This window comes from Spermophilus citellus, assembly GCF_964194105.1.
Source record: "Spermophilus citellus genome assembly, chromosome: 1".
In the NCBI taxonomy this organism is placed as follows: Eukaryota; Metazoa; Chordata; class Mammalia; order Rodentia; family Sciuridae; genus Spermophilus; species Spermophilus citellus.
In genome coordinates this window covers 34,335,925-34,356,394 of record NC_138182.1, presented here as the reverse complement: position 1 = coordinate 34,356,394, position 20,470 = coordinate 34,335,925, and the positions used below count along the sequence as shown (strand labels likewise).

The window sequence follows — 20,470 nt, the reverse complement described above, 5'->3', positions numbered from 1 at the left end:
GATATCCTCTGTGAAGGTATAATTTATGTTTATCACCAACATATCCTATTGGGTTAATGTTATTTCTTTACTGATTTTCTTTATGGTATGTGTTTTTTCATCTTATTAGTTATTGTGGTATTCTTTTTTTCAGTGTTTTTAACTTATTTGAATCGAATTTGCTATTATTATTTCTTGATTCTAAAAACAGAGGCTTATTGTTTTTCAGCCTTTTTTTATAATTTATCCATTTCTCTTTGAGTCTGCTTAAGATGCAGTCAATTATCATTCAGTTAAAAATGTTTCCTTTTCTCCCTGGGGATTAGTTCTTTGGCCCAGATCTTATTTGTAAGGGTGTTGGATACAAATATTTAGAGATTTTGTAGTTATCTTTTTGTTCTAGACTTTTTAGATAAGTTCTACTGTGGTCAAATATTTCAATTGTTTGAAATTCATTCAGTCTTGCTTGGCAGCTTAGATTATGATGTATTTTAATATATGCTCCAAGGAAAATTAAAATATGTACTTGCCGTTTTTGAGCATAGCATTTTACAGTTGTCAAGTATGTCACTTAATAGTGTTACTAATAGCCTAGTTAACAGTGTTAATAACTATTAAAGACTTCTTAATTAGTGTATAGATATGTATACAATATATTCTTCATATTACTATGATATGCATGTTTAAAAATTCTTTTAAGGGGCCAGGGTTGTGGCTCAGCAGTAGAACACTTGCCTAGCATGTGCGCGCCCTGGGTTCGATCCTCAGCACCACATAAAAGTAAATAAAGGTATTGTGTCCAACTACAATAAAAAATAAATACTTAAAAAATTCTTTTAATTGTGGACTTATCTATTTATTCACAGTTTGTTTTATATATTGCAAATTGTTATTAGGTTGACATACATTTGTTATTATTATTATTACCATATCTTTCCATTGAATTGATATTTATAATTATGTCATTTTTCTTCCAAAAATTCAAGTAATCTTTCTTGCTTCAATATCTGCTCATTCTGGTATTTATAAAATCACATCAGCTTTCTTTTATTTCGTTTTTGAATAATATTAATTTTCCTTTCTTTTAATTCAACTAATATATCATCTTATATGTAATGTGACTATAATGATGGCAGACTATAATTGCTAATGGTATTCATGATTGTATTTGTTTTTAATTTAGAGTATCCACTTACATATAATTCCTGCTATTTTATTTTACTAAATCCAATTTGTATCTTACTTTTGATTTACATACTTTCTTTTTTTTCTTATCTTAGTTAACTACACTTATGGTAAATATCTTATTGGTCTAGATGAAATCTATAATTTTCCCCACTTACTGAACAATGCAAAAAAAAATATAAAAACTTCAGTTAATCTCCATTCATTTGTGCCTGCCTTTTATGTAATAGTTAACATTTCTGTGCTCAAAAAGCATTATAAAACCTTTTGAAGCATTGTTATTTCTAGTTGGTAAAAGATGTTAAACTGTCATATTTTTATCTTTCAGGTGTATTTATTATTTCTTTGCAATTTCGTGCTGGGATCATTTTCATTCAGCTTAAAAAATTCTGTAAAGTATTTTCAAAGGTCTGCACCAAACATAATCTCTCAAGTTTTGTCTGTGTAGGCACATCTTTATTTTTCCCTCAATTTTGCAGAATATCTTCAAAGAGGCAGTCATTTGTATTTGCAGTTTAGATGCCTGCTTTTTAAAAGATGTTATTCTTTTGTACCTTGGGTCTCATAATTTTTGTTAATTAGCTATAAGTGTTATTGCTGTTTCTTTGAAAACAAAGTGTGTGTGTGTGTGTGTGTGTGTGTGTGTGTGTGTGTGTGTGTGTTTCCCGGGGTTACAAGTCAGATTTTCTTCTTTGGTTTGAGTGATTTGATTAGGACGCATTTTATTGCTATGTTCTCTGGTTTACTTAGATTTTTTAAAACATATTTTTAGTTGTAAATGGACACAATACCTTTATTTTGTTTATTTATTTCTATGAGGTGCTGAGGATCCAGCCCAGTGCCTCACACATGTGAGGCAAGCACTCTACCACTGAGCTACAACCCAAACCCTCACTTAGATTTTTAACCCATTCTTTGATTACTTTAATCAACCTTGGGAATATTTTGAAGCCACCTGTGTGAGTAGTTATGAGCTAAGTTTGAAATATCTGAAAGTCAGTATTTTCAGGGTGGAAGCCATCTCTCTCTAATGGTAAAATACTACATAATCACAAGTGAAATTATCATTTATTTAATGCATTTACTATGAATTATGGTATGGCATTAGTTGTACTATGACCTTACTTGTATTTGCCTGTTGTCCTACTAATGTATTTTTTCTTGTCTAGCATTCAGTCCAGAACTCAAAATTATATTTAGTTGTCAATTTTCCTTGTTTTCCTCAATTCTGAAACAATTCTTTCATGCTTTTCTGACTTTTGTGGCCTGATATTTTGCAAAGCACTGGAAATTATTTTGCAGATTACCCCTCAATTTGTTGTCAATTTGTTCTCATGATTAGTTAAAATATCACCTTTTTGTTAAAAAACCAGAAGTGGTGCTGGGCCCTGCTTACAGCATCATACCAAGAAATGCATGATGACACTGAAACAAAGATGTGTTGTTGTTGTTTTATTTTTAGTTGTAGATGGACACAATACCTTTATTGTATTTATTTATTTTTTTATGGGGTGCTGAAGATCTAACCCAGTGACTCACACATGCTAGGTAAGTGCTCTACCACTGAGCTACAACCCCAGCCCCCAAAGGTGTATTTTTAAATCATGATTATATAGAGGTATAATTGATATGAAATAAACTCATTCTCATTTATGCATAATTTATTATTTTTGGCAAAACTATACAATTAGGAAAGCTACACCATTATCAGATATATAGGGATTGTTTCTCTTCTGAAACATTTGCTTATGTTCCTTTGTAGTAAAACATTCAATCTACCTCTAACTCCTAGCAACTATTGATGTGTTTTCTGTCTCTATAGTTTTGCCTTTTCCAAAATGTAATATAAATGGAATAATGCAATATGTAGCCTGTTGGATGTTGCTTCTTAACTCAGCTTATTATGTCTTAAGTTCATGCATGTTGCAGTGTGAATCACTAATGTTTTCCTTTTTTTTTTTTTGCTGGATGCTACTCCATTATACAGATGTACCACATTGTGTGTACTCACTAAGTAGTTGAAGGACATTTGCATTATTTGTAAGTTTTTGGTAATTATACATAAAGCTGTCCATATATTACATTTAACTCTAAAATACAAAATATTTCATATTGTCTTTTTTAGACTTTTAAAAAATTTGTGATCTCAATGCAATATGTTTTCTCTGTAGCTAATTCATGAATAGTAATAAATGAATAGAGATATTCATTTATACAGATCTGTATAGTCAGGAAGCAGCGAAATCAACTTCAGGGCATGGTCAGCTAGTCTTATCTAACTTGGAACAAAGTGTCATTGGCTGGTTTTGTTAGGATGCAAGGCATGAAATGCACTACCTTTATGTCTCAATGTGTGTGACAGTGTTGCTTTCAGCATCCCCAGTGTTCAATCTTGGAATTACTACCAGAAAAAAAAAATGAAAATATAAGTCAGAACTGGGTGAACTGAAAATCAACAATTGAAAGAGCTATTTATTGGTTCAATGCAATTAGCAAGATATCAAGAAAGTGACATTTAAATTGGTTTGTGCCCATTTTAGTTTAGATGAGTGTATATCCAGTGTTTTATAAAGTAAAGTAAGTATTTAATGCTAAATGTAGAATAATGTATTGTTGGATAATTCATATTTATAATACATCTGGAAATGAGGAATAGAAGCTAGAGTTATAATAAGAAAAAAAATATGCATTGTATTAAATCTCTGGGATGAACATTGGTATCTGAAATACATAGGACTTTAAATTTTAATTTAAAAACAGTCGCAAAAAACTTATAGCTGCAATGCTCAATATTTTTAACTTAAAATTCTGTTAGTATTAATACTGTTTTACAAATTTTAAACTCTTTACATTTTCTAGCTAGAAGCCATTATATATGATGGATTAAGAATCCCGTTCTTTTCATTATATTGCTGCTTATAGAATAAAACTTTATTTCTTTTGTTTATTGAAATAAGCAAAACCAAAACCAAAACCAAAATCAACCACCTGACTTCATAGATTCTGGACCAAATTATCTCGTCTGTCTTTTCTGCATTTCCATCACCTTCCAATGATTAAATAGCATTTTGATTACAATTTGATAAGAAGGTCCTCAGGATTTCTGCTTTTCAATGTCTTCTTTAGTAACTAATTACCCTTTAAATTCTCTGTTTCTTAGGTTGGTGTTATTATGTTTATGTTTGGCTGGTATATTTGGGAAATTCCAAATATTTTCTAAATGGAGCATAACATAATTATTATTGGTGGGCAATGATTGATCTTAGCTTAGCTGTCACAGAAATGCCATAATTTTTGCTTCCCTTCATGTTACAGGCATGGTGCTTCTATTGTCTGCTCTTACCTTTCCTGCTGTGCTCTCTTGTCTGAAGTCAGCATCACCACAAGTCCTGAGCACTGTGCTCATGAGCTTCACTCCATGCTGTCAGATTCAAGGTAAACTCATAATAAACTTCAGTAGTCATGAAATCAGGTCTATTTATCTTTGTCCCTACTGTGCATACTTTGCTCTGATCTCAAACCACTTCCTCAACTTTCCATTGGCTATATTTTATCCTTCCTCCTCTATCTTTATTTTTATTCTTTTTTTTAAATTATTTTATTGTTGGTTGTTCAAAACATTACATAGTTCTTATTATACCATATTTCACAGATTGATTCAAGTGGGTTATGAACTCCCATTTTTACCCTGTATACAGATTGCTGTGTCACATCAGTTACATTTCCATTGATTTACAAATTGCCTTTCTAGTGACTGATGTATTCTGCTGTCTATCCCATTCTCCACTGTCCCCTCACCCCTCCCCTCCCCTCCCCTCCCCTACTCTCTCTCCATCCCCTCTACTATAAATCGTTTCTTCCACTTATATAATTTTTCTCCTACTCCTCCTTTCCTCTTATATGTAATTGTGTATAACCCTGAGGCTCACCTTCCAGTTCCATGCAATTTCCCTTAACTCTCACTTTCCCTCCCGCCTATCATCCCTGTTTAATGTTATTCTTCTTCTCCAGCTCTTCGTCTCTACCCTGTCCTTGGTTACTCCCCTTATATCAAAGAAGACATTTGACATTTGTTTTTTAAGGATTGGCTAGCTTCACTTAGCATAATCTGCTCTAATGCCATCCATTTCCCTCCAAATTCTATGATTTTGTCATTTCTTATTGCAGAGTAATACTCCATTGTGTATAAATGCCACATTTTTTAATCCATTCATCTATTGAAGGGCTTCTAGGTTGGTTCCACAATCTTGCTATCGTGAATTGTGCTGCTATGAACATCGATATAGCAGTGTCCCTGTAGCATGCTCTTGTTAGGTCTTTAGGGAATAGACCGAGGAGGGGAATAGCTGGGTCAAATGATGGTTCCATTCCCAACTTTCCAAGAAATCTCCATACTGCTTTCCAAATTGGCTGCACCATTTTGCAGTCCCACCAACAATGAACAAGTGTACCCATTTTCCCGCATCCTCGCCAGCACTTGTTGTTGTTGGATTTCTTAATGGCTGCCAATCTTACTGGAGTGAGATGGTATCTTAGGGTGGTTTTGATTTGCATTTCTCTGACTGCTAGCGATGTTGAGCATTTTTTCATGTACTTGTTGATTGATTGTATGTCCTCCTCTGAGAAGTGTCTGTTCAGGTCCTTGGCCCATTTGTTGATTGGGTTATTTGTTATCTTATTATCTAATTTTTTGAGTTCTTTGTATACTCTGGATATTAGGGCTCTATCTGAAGTGTGTGGGGTAAAGATTTGTTCCCAGGATGTAGGCTCCCTGTTTATCTCTCTTATTGTTTCTTTTGTTGAGAGAAAACTTCTTAGTTTGAGTAAGTCCCATTTGTTGATTCTGGTTGTTAACTCTTGCGCTATGGGTGTCCTATTGAGGAATTTGGGGCCTTACCCCACAGTATGTAGATCATAGCCGACTTTTTCTTCTATCAGACGCCGTGTCTCTGATTTAATATCGAGCTCCTTGATCCATTTTGAGTTAACTTTTGTGCATGGCGAGAGAAAGGGATTCAGTTTCATTTTGATGCAAATGGATTTCCAGTTTTCCCAGCACCATTTGTTGAAGATGCTATCCTTCCTCCATTGCATGCTTTTAGCCCCTTTATCAAATATAAGATAGTTGTAGTTTTGCGGATTGGTTACTGTGTCTTCTATTCTGTACCATTGGTCCACTCGCCTGTTTTGGTACCAGTACCATGCTGTTTTTGTTACTATTGCTCTGTAGTATAGTTTGAAGTCTGGTATCGCTATACCGCCTGATTCACACTTCCTGCTTAGCATTGTTTTTGCTATTCTGGGTCTTTTATTATTCCATATGAATTTCCTGATTGTTTTATCTATTTCTACAAGAAATGCAGTTGGGATTTTGATTGGGATAGCATTGAACTTATAGAGAACTTTTGGTAATATCGCCATTTTGATGATGTTAGTTCTGCCTATCCATGAGCAGGGTATATTTTTCCATCTTCTGAGGTCTTCTTCTATGTCTCTTTTTAGGGTTCTGTAGTTTTCATTGTATAGGTCTTTCACCTCTTTTGTTAGATTGATTCCCAGGTATTTTATTTTTTGGGGGGATATTGTGAATGGAGTAGTTGTCCTCATTTCTGTTTCAGAGGATTTGTCGCTGATATACAGGAATGCATTTGATTTATGCGTGTTGATTTTATATCCCGCCACTTTGCTGAATTCATTTATTAACTCTAATAGTTTCTTTGTAGACCCTTTTGGGTCTGTTAGGTATAGAATCATATCGTCTGCAAATAGTGATAATTTAAGTTCTTCTTTTCCTATTTTTATGCCTTTAATTTCTTTCGTCTGTCTAATTGCTCTGGCCAGTGTTTCGAGGACTATGTTGAACAGAAGTGGTGAGAGAGGGCATCCCTGTCTTGTACCAGATCTTAGAGGGAATGCCTTCAATTTTTCTCCATTCAGGATGATGCTGGCCTGTGGCTTATCATAGATTGCTTTAACAATGTTGAGGAATGATCCTGTTATCCCTAATTTTTCTAGAGTTTTGAACATAAAGGGATGCTGTACTTTGTCGAATGCCTTTTCTGCATCTATCGAGATGATCATATGGTTCTTATTTTTAAGTCTATTGATGTGGTGAATAACATTTATTGATTTCCGTATATTGAACCAGCCTTGCATCCCAGGGATGAATCCTACTTGATCATGGTGTATAATTTTTTTGATATGTTTTTGAATCCGATTTGCCAGAATTTTATTGAGGATTTTTGCATCTAGGTTCATTAGAGATATTGGTCTGTAGTTTTCTTTCTTTGAAGTGTCTTTGTCTGGTTTAGGAATCAGGGTGATGTTGGCCTCGTAGAATGTATTTGGAAGTTCTCCCTCTTTTTCTATTTCCTGAGATAACTTGAAAAGTATTGGTGTTAGTTCCTCTTTAAAGGTTTTGTAAAATTCTGCTGTATACCCATCCGGTCCTGGGCTTTTCTTAGTTGGTAGTCTTTTGATGGTTTCTTCTATTTCCTCTATTGTTATTGGTCTGTTTAGGTTGTCTATATCTTCCTGACTCAATCTGGGCAGATCATATGACTTAAGAAATTTATCGATGCCTTCACTATCTTCTATTTTATTGGAGTATAAGGATTCAAAGTAATTTCTGATTATCTTCTGTATTTCTGAAGTGTCTGTTGTGATATTGCCTTTTTCATCCTGTATGCTAGTAATTTGGGTTCTCTCTCTTCTTCTCTTCATTAGCATGGCTAAGGGTCTGTCAATTTTATTTATTTTTTCAAAGAACCAACTTTTGGTTTTGTCAATATTTTCAATTGTTTCTTTTGTTTCAATTTCATTAATTTCAGCTCTGATTTTAATTATTTCTTGCCTTCTACTTCTTTTGCTGTTATTTTGCTCTTCTTTTTCTAGGATTTTGAGATGAAGTATGAGATCATTTATTTGTTGGTTTTTTCTTTTTTTAAGGAATGAACTCCAAGCAATGAATTTTCCTCTTAAAACTGCTTTCAATGTGTCCCATAGATTCCGATATGTTGTGTCAGTGTTTTCATTTATCTCTAAGAATTTTTTAATTTCCTCCTTGATGTCTTCTATGACCCATTGGTCATTCAGTAACCTATTGTTCATTCTCCACGTGGTGCATGATTTTTCCTTCCTTCTTTTATCGTTGATTTTCAGTTTCATTCCATTATGATCAGATAGGATGCATGGTATTATTTCTACTCCTTTATATTGTCTAAGAGTTGCCCTGTGACATAATATATGATCTATTTTTGTGAAGGATCCATGTGCTGCTGAGAAAAATGTGTAACTACTTGATGTTGGGTGGTATATTCTATATATGTCAATTAAGTCTAGGTTGTTAATTGTGTTGTTGAGTTCTATAGTTTCCTTATTTAACTTTTGTTTGGAAGATCTGTCCAGTGGTGAGAGAGGTGTGTTGAAGGCTCCCATGATTATTGTATGGTGGTCTATTAGACTCTTGTACTTGAGAAGAGTTTGCTTGATGAACGTAGGTGCACCATTGTTTGGGGCATATATATTTATGATTGTTATGTCTTGTTGGTGTATGGTTCCCTTGAGCAGTATGCAGTGTCCCTCTTTATCCTTTTTGATTAATTTTGGCTTGAAATCTATTTTGTTTGATATGAGTATGGACACTCCTGCTTGTTTCCGCAGTCCATATGAGTGGAATGATTTTTCCCAGCCTTTCACCTTCAGTCTATGTATATCTTTTCCTATCAAATGCGTCTCCTGTAGGCAACATATTGTTGGATCTTGTTTTGTGATCCATTCGACTAGCCTGTGTCTCTTAATTGGTGAGTTTAAGCCATTAACATTTAGGGTTATTATTGAGATTAGGTTTGTTCCTCCAGTCATATTTGTTTATGTATGTTACTAAACCTGATTAGTTTTCCTCTTTGGTTACTTTCCCCCCTTTACTGTCCTATCTCCCACTGATGGTTTTCAATGTTATTTTCAGTTTCCTCTTCCTGTAATGTTTTGCCAAGGATTTTTTGAAGAGATGGTTTTCTAGCTGCAAATTCTTTTAACTTTTGTTTATCGTGAAAGGTTTTAATTTCATCTTCCATCCTGAAGCTTAATTTCGCCGGATACACGATTCTTGGTTGGAGCCCATTTTCTTTCAGTGTTTGAAATATGTTATTCCAGGATCTTCTAGCTTTCAGAGTCTGTGTTGAGAGATCAGCTGTTATCCTGATTGGTTTGCCCCTAAATGTAATCTGCTTTCTTTCTCTTGTAGCTTTTAAAATTCTCTCCTTATTCTGTATGTTGGGCATCTTCATTATAATGTGTCTAGGTGTGGATCTCTTATGATTTTGCACTTTTGGCGTCCTGTAGGCTTCTAGGATATGGGATTCTGTTTCATTCTTCAAGTCTGGGAAGTTTTCTCGTATTATTTCATTGAATAGATTGTTCATTCCTCTAGTTTGGAGCTCTGTGCCCTCCTGTATCCCAATGACTCTTAAGTTTGGCCTTTTAATGTTATCCCATATCTCTTGGATGTTCTGCTCATGGTTTCTTAGCAGTCTTGCTGAACTGTCTATGTTCTTCTCAAGTTGAAATACTTTGTCTTCATTGTCTGATGTTCTATCTTCTAAGTGATCTATTCTGCTGGTAGTATTGTCAATTGAGGTTTTAAGTTGGTTTATTGCTTCCTGCATTTCTAGGATTTCTATTTGTTTGTTCTTTATTACTTCTAGCTCCCTGTGAAATTGATCTTTTACTTCCTGGATTTGTTTCTGTAGTTCCTTGTCAATGTGATCTTTCATTGTCTGATTTTGCTGTCTCATGTCTTCCTTGAGAGTCCAGATCATCTGAAGCATGTATATCCTGAACTCTTTATCTGACATTCCATCTGTTGCAGCTATTACCTCTTCAAGGGTTGAGTTGACCTGCATTGCTTGTGGTCCTTTCTTTCCTTGTCTTTTCATGTTGCTTGCGTTTCTTTCTGCTTCGTGAAACTGTTGTGTTTTTGAAATTTTTCCCCCTGTTTATTTTTGTTGCTCTTGTATATTTGGGATATCTCTCTTGTAGGGCGGGTAGTGGCTGTGATCCTCCTCTAATCAGGGTGATCTATATACTACGCTGGTTGGTCGTAGGTCTGCCCGCCCTGCGGGCACGGGTGGCTGCTCTACTCTGCCCCCACTCCAATTGCGGTGACGTTCCTACCACGTCCTCGGATCGTTGGTCCTGATCCAGACGTGGGCAGCAGCTCTTCTCCACCCCTACTCCAATTGATGTGACGTGTCTACCACGCTGGTCGGCCTCCAAGCCTGTTCCGCCGGTGGGTCTCAGATCTGCCCACCCTGCGGGCCTGGGCTGCAGTTCTGCTCAACCCCCACTCCCAGTGGGGGTACCTAACTGCCTCTCCAACGGGTCTCTGGGCTCCTTCCGGATGCTGGCGGCGGCTCTGTTCAACCCCCACTCCAACCAGTGTGACGTGACTGCCTCGATGCTACTCGTCCACTACACTGGCCGGCTGCCGAGCCTGTCCTGCCAGTGGGACGCAGGACTGCCTACCTTGCAGGGTCAGACGGCAGCTCTTCACGGCCTCTACTCCAAGTGGGTTGACTTGGCTACCCTGCCGTCGGGTTGCTGGTCCTGTTCCAGGCGTGGGCGGCTACTCTCCTCGGCCCCAGCTGCAGTTGGGGTGTCGCGATACCACACCAGCGGGACCCTTAGCCTGCTCTGGGCACAGGAGGCAGCTCCACTCTGCCCTCCAGGCCCCCGCAGTAACCAGCAGGACCCGGACCAAGAAGCAGTCCCTGTAGGATCCCCAACCCTGAGCCAGAGCCGCTTCGGGAGCCAGGAGCCGGTCTCTCCAATCCCCGCCACTTTCTGCTAGGAGCAGGCTCCTCAGGGCAACCGCCGCGGGTTCCCCAAACCCAGGCCAGAGCCGCCCCGGGAGCCCAAGCCTGGCCGCACCAGACTCTCCCTGCTAGGTGCCCAAGCCTGGCCGCACCAAACTCTCCCTGCTCGGTGTACGCTCCCCTTGGAGCAGAGTCTAAGACGCACTTCCCGCGGGCTCTCCAGCTCCGGGTCAAAACTGTTCCAGGAGACAGAGTCCCGCTGCCCCTCGTCGCAAGTTTCACTTGTGGCTGGCCTCAGCTCGCGGTCCCCGCAGGCTCCGCGGCCCTGGGCTCAAGCAGCCACGAGGGCCAGAACCCAGCCTCTCAGATCCCTGCCACACTCTGCTCGGAGCAGGGTCCACAGAGGTACCCCAGCCTCAGGCCCAGGAGGCCCCCGCCCGGACCTGGCAGCTCCAACCTCTCCCAGCTCAGTGTACGCTCAGACAGGGGCAGGGTCAAAGACACAGTCGCCGCGGGTTTCGCAGCCCCGGGCCAAGAAGGATCTCCCGCCCTGGGCCAAAGCAACCCGGGGAACTAGAATCTGGCCGCTCAAAGCCCGGCGCCCGCCTTGCCAGGGGTGAGGCCTGAAGAGTATTCTCCTCAGAGTTTCCAATCCCGAGCCTGAGCGATCTGTCTGCGCGACGCAGGCAAATACCAGCCTGGAATCACCTGTTCTGTAGTTGAATGAGCTGAGATCAGTAGAAAGCAGGGATGATTGCGTCAGCTCTCCATGATGGCGGCTGCAGTTCTCCTGCGTGTTCCGACCGGTGTCGGGAACGAACTGGACCGATTCTCTCCTGTATTTCAAAGCTGGAATTCAGCACTCAGCGCGGCTAGTGTGCCACTGGCAGGAGCCTGCAGAATCCGCTTCGCTGTAATCCCTCTCTGGTAACTCGCGGCTAATTAACTCGGGCGCGTCCCAGACTCCATCCACGGGGCCGTCCGCCGAACAAGTACTGCTTCGCTCCGTGCGGAGAAATCGCCCGCTACCAAGCCCCTGCAGCCGAATCTCGCGCGCTGGAATTTTGACCTCTAGATTCTGGAGCACTTCAATTTCACTGGGGATTCCCACCAAGGTAGCCTTCAGCCATTTCACCTCGTGTTTCTCCCACACAGTGGCGCAGCGTACTTTTATTTTTATTCTTGAGAAAGAAGTTCTACTATACCATGGCAAGGCTAGCCCTCTTCTTGTTTTATTCTTTACCTCATTCTGTTCCATTCTATTTTGAGGAACTCTGCTTTATCAATTTTTCACACCTAAACCCCACATCATTGTACTACAAATGTCTTCTCGATTTCATTCTGAATGTGATCATGCATATGACTCGATCTTCTGAAAGTAGATTAATCCACGATAGTTATGGTCATTTTTAGCCACAGATTGAAATTAAAGCAAGAGAGGGTATACCCTAAAATGTTAAACTGAGATTTCATCAGATATGTGGTTCAGACTTGATTTTAGAACACAGAGGATGCATATCCTTAAAAAGATCACCATGGCCAAAAGATAGTTAGGCAGTCAGTAAGTAAAGGTCAAATGGAAGAGAACAGCTATGAAAAGATCAAGGTGATTCATAGCCTCTCTATCTGCTTACCAACTAACATGTTAAGTTTTTTGGTAATAGGTAATATTATCAAGAGTTGATATAATATTTTCAAAAATGTTCAGCATCTAATCAAAAAAAAAAGACTTGATTGAAACAAAATAAACAACTAAGAGTGATAGGACCATGGACTAGAAGAGAAAAAAAAAAAAGATAAAAGAGAGACCGCTTAGTGATTGAGATTTCAGGGTGTCAATCAGAACAATAAAAATGCAATTAGTTGTACAAAATCATAGTGAAAATTGTGGAGGATTTTAGTGTAGACCCCAAATCACAAAAAAATAAAATGGTAGAAAACATATAACTAGAGTAAATATTTCAATTGATCAATGTAATGGAATGTTAGAAACGTCAGATAGTGTCTGGAAGACAGATCAGTAAAAAAAGTATCAAGATGGTAATTTATGATGCGCACAAGAAATATGTAGGGCATCACAAAAAAAAAAAAAACTCTAGAATATGAGCAATTAGAGTCCCTGAAGAAGAAAGAGAGAATTAGATAGAAGCTGCATTTGAAAATATGCCACAGGAGAATTTCCACAAGCCAGTGAAAGTTAGCAACATACATTTTAAATGTTTTCTAGTTGTGTATTTTGAAAACCCAAAGAATGTATAAATAAATTGTTAGTATTACTAACTGAATTAAACAAATTTATTATCTTAGCCAACATATGGGAATCAACTCTATTTGTTGATGTCTTATTAAATAATAGAATTTATACCTACTGATTCCTTTAAAACCCTTTTTAACTTTCTCTTTCTCTATAAGGATGTGATTTAGTAAATGTCCACCTTCCTCTGCTCCACTTCTTGCAACTTTCTTTTCTTCCTCTCTTTTCCTCTCCACATCTCTTTTAAGTTTCTCCTTTCCTCTTTCCCTTCTTCCTTTCTGTTCTTACTTCCTCGCTTCCTCCTAGCTTCTTTCTATGTTCCTTCCTTCCACTTCTTTTCTCTTTTCTTTCTTCGTGTTCAAGTCTTCATAGTTTGAAATGTATTGAAATGCTAAAATTGTATTGATGCATTCATTTAGCCATAGAATATGTATTGGTTGGACAATTGCTACAAAACTATCTTAGCTGAACTCTCATGGTCACACTTAACTTTAGAGATTACTTCTAATCCTATTTAGTTCTTATTAAAGTTATTTGGAGGAATCTTGTCTAATTAAAAAAATTCATTTATAATGGTTTGTTACAACCTATAAGAACATTAGAGATATGACCCTTCAATTGTTGCCCAATCAGATAAATTCTGGGACTTTGAGAAAATAAATAAATAAATGAACTGGAGGGTGACAGAGGCAGGTGGTATCAAGTCTGTAAATATCTCAAACCACTCTCTTAAGTGCGAAATATGAAAATAAATCCAATATGAAGTAAATGGTCAGTTATCATGATTTTCGAGAGAGACTCAATCTCTCAAACATTCAGCTAATAAGGATTCTATATTTTTAACAAGGTTAAATTATACTTTACTCTTTCGCTTTCTTTTCTCTTTTCAATTCATACAGTTTTTCCTATAAAAATTCATATCACATACATATTATTAACTACTCAGTATATGTAAACATTTTGCATAAATTGATATTAAGAAAACTGTAAAAAGTCTTAACAATGAATGTGGATAAAATGCTACCATCTTAGAAATTTTCTTTTGCAAATGTTAATGATTTTGCTATTAAAAAATACTGGGAGTGCTAGTCCTAGCTCCATATGTTGTTAAAAGCACCCAGATGTCTGAGAAATATAATACCATTCATTTTAATCCCTATAGTTAAGCCATCTGGTACAGTTTAGTACCGAAAGCTTTATAATTATTCATGATTCTGATTGGTACAATGCCATTTATACTATTGGTGAGTATATTTACAGAAATACTATTGGTAAGTCTGAAAAAAGTGCCCACCTGCAAATAGATGTTGATGTTCCCATTAACATGTATCTGCTAATACTATTGCCTACATTGTTTAGCCCAAAGACAAATGAGATGGTACCCTGAATACCTACAGTTTCATTGAATATTGGATTACAATACAAATTACATGCTTTGTATTGAGGTCATTTTATTGTAATATCACATATAAATTTATAACCTTTGTGGCAATCAAATAATCTTATTTATAACTTATGAGGGTGTTATATAAAAAATAATTCAGAGTTGAGTGAGTCTTCAAACACTTTTCTGAGTTGTTTTGTTCCTATAGCTGTAGCAACTTGGAAGCAACAAAACCATCAGAATTTCAATACAGCCAGAATACATAGTATATAGCATAGCTTCCTGCTTTTCTAACATGTTTTCAGTGGCAATATCTGATGCTAATCCTTTGCTTCTGCAACTACATGGTCAGAGCAGAATATAACATTTATTCAGTAAATCTTTATTAGGAATGTCAAATGTGCTCTTTGAGAATTACAAAGTCAAAGGAAGTATGATAAAACCTTTTAAGCAGGTTGTTTCAGTCTCTCTGTTGCAACTGCTCACTTCATTTATTGGCTCTATGAACTTCTGTTTGCTTTAAGCTTGACAGATGCATCTGATGGAATAAATCCCCAGAATCAGGTGGTAGAAGTTTCAAACTTCCATATGCTCTTAAAACATACATTTAATAAACATTTATGGAACATTTTTAATGTGCAAGTTTCTTAGCCTTAAGAAAGCAAACAAATATAAAAAAAACAAGAGAAGAAGAATATTCATAAGAAATCTTTAGGCTAGTGTAAATTATAGAAATGTGGACAAATTACGAAATAAAATTTTAATAAGTATTAAAACAAAGGCAGCTTGTGTTTTTGGAGTACATTGGAAGGAATGACTAATTCTGAAATGGTTTGGAGATGGATTTCCAGAGTAAGAAATGTTTGAGCTAGTTATTGAGAAGTGACTTCATACCTCTTCTCAGCTGAGATAAAAATCATTTCATGATAAACAAAAAATAGAAGAAGGTATCATTTATACTGAACTTTGGGATCATTTTTTTGTGATTTAAGAACCATCACAACTATAATATATCAGAGCTTTTGAACTTTTGTGCTAAGTGGAAGGCAGTTGGCTTTATCGTCAAGAATTTTATCTAGAAGTTGCTTTAAACCTCGTGAGTATATAACATTTTTAATATACATGGCAACGGAATCATCTAAGACATCATTTTTTTATATCCCTGTGTTAACTCTAGATATGGGCTCATTTCAGAGTTTTGACCTGCATTTTAAACGTTCTGGCTTTTATTTGGAGACCCCTGAATCTCAGAGCTTCTGAATGGCTTAAGATTCACTCCTATTTGTCTATTATACACAAATAGTCAATACTACTTGGCTTTGTGTCAACATAGTATTTACATCCTTTGAATCAAAAGCATAAAATAGTTACCACAATCATCTGCAGACTTCTATTGAGAACTATTTATGAGTAAGTGTATGTGCTATGGATTGGAAATACCACAGTGTGAGAATGACATTGTCCCTATTCATGAGGGATTTAGGATGTAGTTGTGGGGATAAAATACATACATTAAGAATAGCAAACTACATTTAAAAAAGTAAACTTAGAGCTAGCTCTGTGACAAACAGAATATAAACTTTATGTGATACAGAATTTCAGGAATGAGTCAATCCATAAAAACTGGGGAAATAAGAACTAGTCACCTGGAAGAGCTAGTAAGGTATATTTAGAAATAAGGAGTCCAGATTTCCATGGCAAGGAAAGTATTTTGAAAGGTAAAGATAGAAATGGGTATATATGCATGTATGTTGAAGAAACCATATATAGAAATGTTTGCAGTGGTATAGAATTATTTTTAGAAAAGGTATTAGACTTAAAAAGATAGTTTGTAATCCACACTGTGGAAGCCTTTGTATCTTTTACACAAAAGAGACAGAAATAGAAGTTTTGGAGCAGAATTATGACATATCTAAAGTTGTATGTGGTGCATATTAAAGAGATTGTATGTAGGAATCTAGGTATCCAGGAAGGGGTGTGAAAATTCAGCTAGAACATTGTCTAGAGAACAAGATGATGTCAGAGTAAACGAAATGTCCTGGGTCTTTCTTCTTCTATGTTATCTCTTTCTGAAATGTAGAATTTCTTTGACCTTTCTACTCAGGGATTGTGCTCTGCTAATATATTTATGATGATATTCAATAATATGCTTCTTCTCTCAGGGAAAATTTATTGACCTTTAATAGGAGTTTACCAAAGAGGACTTTTAAATTTATTTTTTACTGAAAAATAAAGGGTGTCACACTAAAAAAAAAAAAAAAAAAAAAAAAAAACGCAGGCCTTATGGCTGCTTCATATATAGAAATGTTTGCAGTGCTATAGAATTATTTTTAATATAATATTTTTATTTTTAAAATAATTTTTAATTATTTTCTGAATTTAGATCATTAGTTTCATTTGTTTCTGTTAAGTAAACCCTGGCATGAAAATTATTCCACATGAAAGAAAGGTATTAAAAAAACACAGTAAGTTTCAGAAGACAAATAATATTAATATATACAAACTATGCATAATTAATCTCTGTATCGTTCCTTTTTTATTTTAGGACATCAAAAATATTAAAAACAATATATTTCAGTAAGACTAGAATAAAATGAAAAAGTTAACAAAAGACAAAGGTTTCATAAATTAGAAGTTATGAAACAAGAAAGAACAGCAAACATACAAAATAGCTTCATTTTTTGTTCAAAATAGATTTAACTTTTCAATTTAAAAATGCACTGCACTAGCAAAAAAGAAATGCAAAGCTGATAAAGCTAAACAGAAGGTTCACGATATCCATCTTAGTGTCATGTACCCTGGGGAGGCTTGATATTGTTTGAACGTGACAGGTTCATCTTTTAAAGCATACACATTAGTATATCATTCAAAGTATGAATACATATTCATATTCATATATTTGGAAAAAGAAATTACAGAGATGAACCTAGACCAGTGTTTTCATTTCACAGTGAGGAAACTGAAATCCTGAGAGTTAAGTTGATTTATCTAAGGTCAAAAACTAATTTGTGGATTGATCATGCAGTATTCTTGGCTCTTAGTGTATGTGTCCTATACAACAATTCCTCCTTTGTCTTTTCTTTATATAGTAGTCTTCCCTAATTCACAATTAGGCCTTTGCAGTTCCAGTTAATCATGGTCAACCATGGTCCAAAAATATTAAATGGAAAAACTCCCCAAATAAACAATTCATAAATTTTAAATTTTGCATACTGCTCTGCTCTCAGTAGCAGAATGAAATTGCACCATCATACCCCATTCCACCCACTACATGAATCATCCCTTTGTCCAGCATATGTATGTTGGATACACTCCAGACCAATTATTCACTTAGTAACCATCTCAGTTATCAGAATGTCTGTGACAGTACCACAGTGCTTGTGTTGGAAGAACACTTAACATTGTAGCCTAATGCTAAGTCACAATGTCTAAGTGATTCACTTCTATTAGTCTTGAATCATCTCACATATCACAAGAAGGGCGAGTATAGCAAAAAGATTTGAGAGAGACAGCATTCATATACAACTTATTACAGTGTCTTATTATAATTTTCCTATTTTATTATTAGTTATCATTGTCAATCTTTATTGAACCTAATTTATAAATTAAATTTTATCACAGACATCCATGGATATGAAAATTGGTATATGAGGCTTAGTACTCTTTATGGTTTCAGGCATCCTCTGGGGGTGTTGGAACACATTACAAGGTGAGGATGTTCTAACCCTAACTCTCTAATGTTTAGGGTCAAGTTATATAATTCATTTTTCTTAAGAAAGCCTTTCCAGAGAGTAGTAGACAAAGTAATGGACATAAATATGTCCTAATCAAAAATCCCAGGTACCTGAGAATATAGTAATTACCTTATATTGCAAAAGGTACTTTGAAGATATGATTGAATTAAGGATCTTAGAATACAGAGATTATTCTTGATTACTTGGCTGTGTTAAATGAAATCATAAGAGTCTTTTAAACGTGGAAGACAGAAACAGAAGGAATACGAGTGATATAGCATGAGAAAGTCTCAACCAGTCATTGCTAGCTTTGCAGATGGAAGGGGATGATGAACCATGGAATGTGGGCAGCTTCTAAGAGCTAGAGAGTGATGATAATGGGTGTCCTCCAAATCTATAGGGAAAAGAAATGAAACACTTTGTACACTGTGATTTTAACTTTGTGAGACCCATTTTGGATTCTTGACATCCAGAATTATAAAATAATAAATTGATATTTTATGCCATCAAATTTATGGTAATTTGTTACAGCAGCAATAGAAAACTAATATGTTTGGTCTACTTTCTGTTCATTTAATTATGCACAAGCTTCTCATTATGCATTGTTTAATTTTTAATTCAAGTATCTTTCTATTTATAGATAACAGAATCTTTAAAGCACATACTCTGGATGCTAATTCTAATTCTAAAATTAGTAATACCTACTCTGGAGCAAACTACTTGACCTCTTTCAGTTTCAATTTTATTACTAAAAAAATGTTATTATAAAACTTAATGTTGGAGAATTTTGTAAAGATTGCCTGTAAACTATTCCAAAAAAAAAAAAAAACCAAATGTCAAATGTTTTCTCTGATATAAGGAGGTTGACTCATCGTGGGGTAGGGAGGGGAAGCATAGGAGGAATAGATGAATTTCAGATAGGGCAGAAGGGTGGGAGGGTAAGGGAGGGACAGGGCAGGGGATTAGCAAGGGTTGTGGAATGTGATAGACATCATTATCCAAAGTACATGTATGAAGACATGAATTGGTGTCAACATACATTATGTACAACCAGAGATATAAAAAATGTGCTGTATATGTGTAATAAGAATTGTAATGCATTTCTCTGTCATTTATTTTTTTTTAAATATCAATAAAAAATTAAAAAGCAAACAAACAAACAAAAACTTCTGGTTTAAGTATCAAAAAAAAAGATTGGCTGTAAATTCTTTACAGGAAAATTCTATGATATGCAGAATAATAGTATTTATTTGAACACATTTGTTAATATTAAAATAGTTATAATATTATATAATATATGTAATTTTTAACTAGATTAACCAAAATTATACCAATTTATGAAATATAGATAAAAGGTGAAATAACTCTAAAGATAAAATTATAGACTTAAGCACTCAATTCAGCCATTATGTTTTCTCTGTATATTATTGTTCATAAATATACATTTTTGCAATTAATAATTTTATGTCTAATTAAGATAATAAAATAAATTGAAGAAGCTAGGTGTGGTGAACACACCTGTAATCCCAGTGACTTGGGAGACTGAGGCAGGAAGATCTCAAGTTCAAGGCCAGCCTCAGCAACATAACAAGTCCCTATGCAATGTAGTGAAACCCTGTTTTAAATATAAAAACAAAAAGGTCTGGGGATGTAGCTCAGTGGTAAAACAACCCTGAGTTAATCCCCTAGTGCAAAAAAATTTAAAAATTAAATAAATAATTAAATAAAATAAGTTGAGAAAATTATCTTTGAATATATTTCACATTAATACACAAATAAGGACAAGTTTAAATTTTGTGAACTTTCAATTATGTTATGTTTGGGGTCAGAAATACTTTGTAATTTTGACATATTTTGTGTTTTCCCAAATTGTAACACAAAATTTACATATGACCTAGAAATATGGTGTTTGTAAAATCTGCTTTTACATTTACTTTTATTCATTTATTTTTCTGTGGTGCTTAGATTCGAACCCAATGTCTCACACATGCAAGGCAAGTGATCTACCACTGAGCTACAACCCCAGGCCCTACATTGACTTTTTAAAAAGAATTTCATTAGATAAATATGGAAGAAAATGCAGCTTTAAGTAAAGAAGCAGAAAGATGAAGGCATTTAA

General features: G+C 35.7%; 1 long non-coding RNA gene across 1 annotated transcript in view; it reads left to right on the top strand.

Moving 5' to 3' along the window:
• Positions 1 to 20,470, top strand: part of LOC308650096 — a 123,874-nt gene that overhangs the window by 47,591 nt on the left and 55,813 nt on the right. The window contains exon 3 of the long non-coding RNA XR_014022247.1: positions 4,480 to 4,599. This is a non-coding gene — a long non-coding RNA (uncharacterized lncRNA). The remainder of the gene's footprint in view (positions 1 to 4,479; positions 4,600 to 20,470) is intronic.